The 7,812-nt window shown below is 35.9% G+C and overlaps 1 long non-coding RNA gene across 1 annotated transcript; it reads left to right on the forward strand.

Annotated features, from left to right (window-relative positions):
* The first annotated feature begins 307 nt into the window (after nt 1-307).
* On the forward strand, nt 308-2,725 carry LOC142620861 (uncharacterized). The gene is made up of 2 exons (XR_012841647.1): nt 308-851; nt 2,409-2,725. It is a non-coding gene; the product is annotated as an uncharacterized LOC142620861 (long non-coding RNA).
* The last annotated feature ends 5,087 nt before the right edge of the window (nt 2,726-7,812 follow it).

Raw genomic sequence — 7,812 nt, forward strand, 5'->3', positions numbered from 1 at the left:
ACCCAATAACGAAAAATGCATATGTGGCAAACGAAATGCACTGTTTGCTGACATAGCTAATAAAATAAAATAAAATTATATTTAGCATTTTCTAAATCCCACACCAGCATTTAAATTAATAAATAAAAAAAGCCAACTCAAAAAATTTTTTAAAAAAATTAAATTAAATTAAAAAAAAAACCTTAAATCTAATTTAAACTAAAATCATTTCTTAAAAAATAAAAAATCATTATCTTTTTAATTCTTTTTTATTTAGTTTTTATTTTTCTTTAACCTCATTAGCTTTTTAAAAAAAATCCCTAATTTCAAATTCTCTCATTCTCTTCACGCTCAATGGATAGAATCTCTCACTCTCCACTATCCATGCCCAGAGCTCACTCGCCCTTCATCTTGAGGTAGAAGACCTTAGAGTCACCGGTGGCGGCAGAGGGGATGAGTCTGGTGTAAAGGAGCTTGAGGATTCCATTGCAGATGTTGGAGAGCTCCAACTCGATCTTGGATCTATAGTCTTGGATCATGGACACGCGGTCCTCGTTGCCATGGCTCTCCTCCTTCTACTCGATCGAGGAGATGATGCGCCACGAGGCTCGCCTCACGCCGATCACATTCTTGTACACCATGGAAAGAAGGTTTCACTCCTCGACGGTGAGCTCCTCGCTCTCCACCGCTGCTGAGACCTTCTCCATGAACTCCACCATCTCCTCGTACCGCTGGGCTTGCTCGGCAAGCTTCGCCATGTACACGTTCTCTTCGCAAGCTGAGGGTGTCACCGCCATTGTTTTTGATTGGTAGTCTGATTTGTTCATGTGGGTTTCGAATAGCAAGATCAATGGCTTGATGTGGCTTAATCGGTGGGTTTCTAATCTGTTCACTTGTTGCTGTGTTTATTTTAAATTTCTGGGTTTGTCTTTTTTCATGTGGATTTGATGATTTTTCTGGGTTTATGGGTTTGATTTGTTGGAGGTTTCGGTGGAGGATAGGGATTTTGTATGTATTTTAAGCATCTGTTTATTAAATGTGAGTTATTTTAGTGTTTGGTTTGAAAGAAAATCTTGTTTTTCTGGGGAAAATTTATGAGGTTGGTTGGGTTTGTTGTTATTGTGAACCGAATTGGCTGGGTTTATGGTGTTTGTTTCATAGGAAAATTTCAGGTTTTGGGTGGAAAGAAAATGTTGTGATGAAAATCTTAGGCATCGGCTTTTTAGATGTGAATATTTTCAGTGTTTGGTGAAATTTTCTAAGAAAGATGTTGAATGCCCAGGAATTTTGTGTTCTTGAGTTCTTGTGATCTGGGTTCATGTTCTTAAGTTCTTGTATATTCACGTTCAAATTTGAAACTATGTATTTTTATGTTTTTAATTTTGTTTTTATTTTTTTTAATTTTTTTCAAATCGATAAATTAATTTTTTTTTAAATTCGACGATGACATGGCATGCTGAGGTGATTTTTTATTTTATTTTATTAGCCACATCAGCAAATAGTGCATTCCGTTTGCTACGTATGCATTTTTTGTTACTAGGTTGACGGCAGGGACCAAAATAAAAACGATTTTCTAAAATTAGGGACTGACCTAGGAGTGAAATCAATTTAAGGACCAAATTGAGAATCGGTCCAAAATATAGGAACCAAAAGTGCATTTTCGCCTAAAATAATTTTAATTTTCCACCCCAATCCAAACGCACACTAAATTATTATTTTGATTTTCTCAAACAAACCAAAATATCCACTCATTTCTTTTAGCAATTACACGGCAATTTTCCTCATAAATCTTTCACTTTTTCAACCCCACTCTGATTGGAATAAGTGGAATTCTTTCGAACTGATATAAAACTGAAATAAGAAACTCCTTTGTTCCACCTCCAAAAAAAAGTTGGATCCACTCCAACTCGTTTCGGCCATATTTCCAATAAAATACCAGCAAAAATTATAAAGGCAACCAGTTTTGTGTTGGTCTTTTCGTTCAATTTCTGCAATATCTCTTTAGTCTTGAGTCTTTCAAGTTTCTCCCCCCCCCCCGGGGGCCCATCCATTTCCACACCACATTTAATGTGTTGTACCTTCTCTCTCTCTCTCTCTCTCTCTCTCTCTCTCTCTCTCTCTCAGCGGCGGTCAAAAGACTCAAAACATAAAAGTTCTACATTTTAGATTTTACCCTTTTTAATAAATATTTTTACTTTAAAAAAGGGTTGCATAGTTTTATTTTATTTTATTTTATTTTATTTTGAGAATGAGATTGCATAGTTTCATACATTGCTAGATATTGAATAACTATTAGTACATTAATATCATATTCAAGCATTGGCTTTATGTCCACCAAGTAGATTCTCTTCTTGCTACTAAATGGTTGAAGTGTTGGATACTAATGCGATTTACCTTGTGGAGTTTTATAACTTGATATTGGATTACAGGTGGCTTCTCAACAGAGACTGGAAGGCACACATTGAGCACATGTGAAAAGTGGCAAATAGTTATGCGGACATACTAGCAAAGAGGATTGCATCTCACTTTGAGAGGGAAATTTTGTATGATACATGCTCTACCTTTTTGTGACTATGTTTATATTAGGACTCCATGAATTTTGTTCCATCCTAGAGTCGTCCTAGTCAATAATGGTCCAGTTGCCTTTGAGAGGGTTGCATCTCACTTTGAGAGGAAAATTTTGTATGATACATGCTCTACCTTTTTGTGACTATGTTTATATTAGGACTCCATGAATTTTGTTCCATCCTGAGTCGTCGTAGTCAATAATGGTCCAGTTGTCTTGCTTTTTGTTTTGGTATCAGCTGTTGGCTCTCATGGTTTGTGGTAATAGGTTGTACTGTTGTTGTCCTCTGTGGTTTGGTCATTGGTGGACTGTTTGAGTCCGTTTGGATAGAACTTATTTTGCTGAAACTGAAAACTGAAAACACTGTAGCAAAATAATTTTTAAATGTGTGAATAGTACTGTGGGACCCATTTTTAATGAAAAAGTTGCTGAAAAGTGAAATTTGTGGGACCCATGAACAGTGCATTTGTGCACTGTTCATGGCTGAATAGTCAAACCTTGCGGCTGGGTTTAAAAATTAAAAAAAAAAAAAGGAAGCAAAACGCGGACGTGGGACGCAGACTTGGTTCAGTGTCTACGTGTAGCCGTATGTACTGTACTCGAGCTGTGCTTGTACTTTTTAAGTTTTTTTGATGTATCTAATATATCACTATTATTTAATTTTATGGTTTTTTTCTTTTTGCTAATCCACTAACATGTGACTATAAGGAGACAAATTGTCCCAACCCGTCATCATTGGATTACCAAACCCCCCTGAACGGAAAGAAGTCCCTCCCTTGATTTCTGGTGAATTAAGATTCTGTTCGAAATGAAATTCAAGTGCTCTTTCTAAAAAGGCCTTTTGCCAATGACTAATCACTTGACCCCCCCACTTCGATTTCTTCTTTTCTATCGGTTTGGCAATGATGGCATTGCGAGCTTTCCCATTCTGAATTTGTTGCATAATTTCTATTCTATGTCGTAGCCAAGCCATACATACAAATGCTTATGACAATATGATCTGTTTCTTAGGGTTTTTTTTTGTTCTCTATTTTGCATTTACTGAAATCGAATTACTTGTCTGTTATTTTGCTGAATCAAATGGATTTGTCTAATATGTGTCCGTGGTTGTCATAATCCTCCTCGGCCAACATGACTCAGTGGGTGATTGTAGTGAAAGGGGCACTGGTGTCAAACGGATCCTTTTTTTCTTTTCTTTTTTTTGAGAAGGGATCCATATATTATATTGGGAAGCAAAGCTAAGGAATAGTAACAAAAATTAATATGAAGATGGGCTTTTGACTGAATTGCTTGATTATCTAAAAAAATGGACCATCTCTATTAAACATTTAACCTTAATGGTTGCCCTAAGGCAAAAACAAGCTGTGCTGTTAAGGTTGCCGTTGTCCGGGGTGGCAGTAATTGCTGAAAGAGTCAGCTGGCTGTTTTGGTTTGTCTGTGAAATTTATAAACATAACTTAGAATGGATTAATGTACTCCAATTGAAAATCGCAAATATTCCCTAATTTAGAATGGATTAATGTATACCAATGGAAAAAAGAGTAAAAAAGTCTTAAAGCACACCGAGAAAAGAGCTCTACACTACAGTACGATTACTCCCACCGGCGGCGCAGTCGTGTCTCTTCCCAAGATCTGGCGACGCTGAATTCCACACCGCCGCCGCCGCCGCCGCCCAACAAAGCAGACCCCCACTCGCGCACACAGCCCATTCATCCGACCAAAACCAGACACAAACACAGCCACCCCATCGCTCCAAAACCACCAAACGGTCCCAATTGACATCAACACATCACAAATTTTCCTTTCCGATCCGATCAAACACCCAGATCCAAAGAAAATCAAAAAAGGGGAAAAAGCCTTCCCTTTTAAATGCTTTGTTCCATTTTTCTTTCATTTCTATCTGGTACAGCAATACTGTGTTGTACTTGTACCTGTACTTGCCGGATAGGCAATTCGTAGAATTCACTTACAGTAATACACTAGACCCACTTAGCCAAATCAAGGTAAACATTCAAAATCGAAAATTTTGCACTCCATAAATGCTAAAACAAGGCGAATTAGTAGGTAGTCCCGGAGCTCTGAGCTCCGGGACTACCTAATAATTTGCCCTCAAATACACTGCAGATTAGTAACAATATCTGCAATTATTTAACTCATATCATATGGATCCTAAAAAGGCTAAAACAACAGTGCCAAGGTATACTATGGTGTGTGTGGGTGTATAGCCTCACCCTTGTTGAAGCAGCAACAGGTTTTGTCGGGAAGTGATGAGGCTCCAGAGGAAGAGGGACGGCTTGGACTGAAAACTTGCACAATGAATTGAGCTAAGCGCTCAAACACCATTCTCTTCACTGTCTTCCTCTTCTTCGGAATCACACTTCCAAGCTTTTGTTTGTTCAGCCATGGCTTTGTGTAGAACCCATCGGCCAATTCTGCAGCTGGGTTCAGCTTTACCATTTCCATCTCCAGCCTCTCTAACTCTGGCTTTGAGAGTTTTTTGTTCATAGCCATGTCTGTCTTCTCTCTAATTTTCAAAAAAAAAAAAAAAAGTGTGGATGGGGCAATCAACAATGATTTCATGTATTTAAAGAAGGACAATACTTGGTCGCCAAGCTGACAAAGAGATATAAAGAGAGAGAGAGAGAGAGAGAGAGAGTGAAAGTGACAGTGTCACTTAACCGTATAAACCATAAACTTTGAGCATTTTATTGTAATAATAAATTATCTATTTTTTTCCTTTCTTTCTCTAAAAAAAAAAAAAAAAAAAAGCTAGGTGGAGCCGACACTTTGATGGTTCTTAATGGTGAATACTAAGATTGGAATAGTAGTTTTTTTTTAGCTTTAGTCTTTAACCTTAAAGATTGGATTTCCCTTTTCCCATTTATGGCCAATTCTCTGTTTTTACTTTTTACTTTAAGATTCTTCTAGATGCTGAGAAGATAAAAAGACATAGTAATCACTGCAGGTACTGCCCCTCATTCTTTCGTTCATTTTATGTTTACTTGATTCAAAAGATTGAACTTCCATATTAGGAATATGAATAATAATTGTTGTATTGAGATTTAGTTAGTTATAATTTTAAGCATGTTAATCACATTTAGCCTATGTTGAAATTATTAATGCACATGGTTAATCACATTTAGTACACGTTGAAATTATTAATTCACATGGAGAATAATAGAACCAATAAGATGAGACCATGTGGACCAATGAAATTAGAGATAATTTTCTATAAATACATGATTGTAATCCAATATAAGATATCAATGAAAAATAAACCAATTTATTAGTACATTAGTGTATCTCTCTCTCTCTTAATCTCTCTCTTTCTTTATGGAGGGTAACTACCTCGAATTAAGTCAATTTTCCTACAATTCCCATCAATCCCCCTACAATCCAAATCTCAATGGCAAAATGGCATAAAATAAAGTGGAATATACATAATATGCAAAATAATTTATTGCAAAACGCAAAAATACAACAATACACTTCTTAAAATTGTCTCTCTCAAATCTCAATGATGGTGGAATTGGCTAAGCCTCTTGTCTCAAGAAAAATGGAAGTATAATAAGACAGTTTTAAATGGTCGGTTTGTTTTTGCTTCTCCCATGGGTCCACAAATCCAATCCACTAATAATCATTATAAGTTAATTGTTAATAAATATGAAATCGAACTTCTTTCTGAGCTATAATTGGATTATAATCTCGGATAATTCCTATATATTATATAAGGACTTTGACCCAGATTATGCGCTGTTCCTGTTGATTGCCTATCTTTTGTTTTTTTTTTGTTTTTTTTTTTGTCTATTTAGCAGTTAGCTGTGATTTATTGTGGTGGTGGTTGATGGATCTTTGTGAATGAACTATCTTCTAAATCTTAGATATGACTGACTGTTATGTATCTATTTTTGCTTGACGTTTTGCTCCTTTGTTTTATTCTTTGGTTCAAATCTTTCTCTTTTTCATTTTTTCATAAAAAAATATGTATTTAATAAGCAAAGCTAAAATTGTTTAATGCACAAAACAACTATTAAGTGAGAAATACATAACCCTGAGCTAGACAGCTCAAGACCCTCAAAACATAATTTACAACTGTATAAAGCCTAGTTAACAAACTATAAAGAAAGAGACTAGGCAAACTCAAGTTTACACTAAAAATAAAAAATAAAAAATAAAAAGTAATCTAATATCACTTAGAGATTCTTGAAGCATATTAGATGATATTCCCCATGAACAATGCAAAGCTCTATAATCTATTGATGACTGAGTTTTTCTCTTCCTACTTGGCAGCTTGGAGTCCGCTTTCTTCAATTTTACATTGACCCCTATGAATGATCAGATATTTTTGGAGCCAAAGTTGGTAACTGTAGAACCAAAGCCAGCTTGTAAATAATTGGCTTTCAAGCCTATCCCTTTCCAATCCGGGCATATGTCCATTATCCTACCTCATATTTCATCAATCTTTTTATTATTTATAACGCACACACGTGTGCGCACACACACACTCATGGAGTTGGTTCTGTTAATATATTTATTTCTTTTTCTGTTTGATCCAATGGAGTCAATACTGTACCATACCGGCTGGTACAACCGGAATTTTTCGTACCGGCAACTTGGCCGGTACAAAAACATGGCTATTTCGTACCGCTTTTTGTACCGAAGCTTACCGGGTTGTACTGGCAAAACCGGAAAAAAAAAATCGGATACCAGCCGGAAAAAGAATACCGGACGGTAAGAGAAAAACAAGAAAAATGGAAATTTAGTGATTAACAGTAAAAGAAAATAGCATATAACCCATAATACCACCATCACCAAAACAGTGACCAGCCATTCTTCTTCTTCTTCTTCATGCCCATCCCTCCATTCGTCTGCCTCTCTCAGTTTTTATTTCTGAAGGCTTGTTCATTTGTTGTGACTTTTAATAGGAAATGACTAAAGGTAAAGGGGTTGTTTCCTTTGCTTTCTATTTGTAACTTGTGGCCGTGGTTAGCCAAAAAAAAAAAAATTTGGCAGTGTGCCCTCTGACACACCACTTGCTATAAATTTTTGATCTTTTTTTTTTTTAATGCAAAGAAGTTTCAAAATTCATACAGCATTTTAATAAAGTTGTGGCAGGGTGCCCCTAACACACCCACGTGAATTATTATAAAATTTTGACTTTTTTTTTTTTTTTTTCCTAATGCGAAGAAGTTTCAAACAGCATTGTAGGTGAAAAAGGTTTTTGCATTGTCAAACTTTACTGACTTTGATGTTATTATTATTATTAA

Source organism: Castanea sativa, chromosome 12 (genome assembly GCF_040712315.1).
Source record: "Castanea sativa cultivar Marrone di Chiusa Pesio chromosome 12, ASM4071231v1".
NCBI classification, from domain to species: domain Eukaryota; kingdom Viridiplantae; phylum Streptophyta; class Magnoliopsida; order Fagales; family Fagaceae; genus Castanea; species Castanea sativa.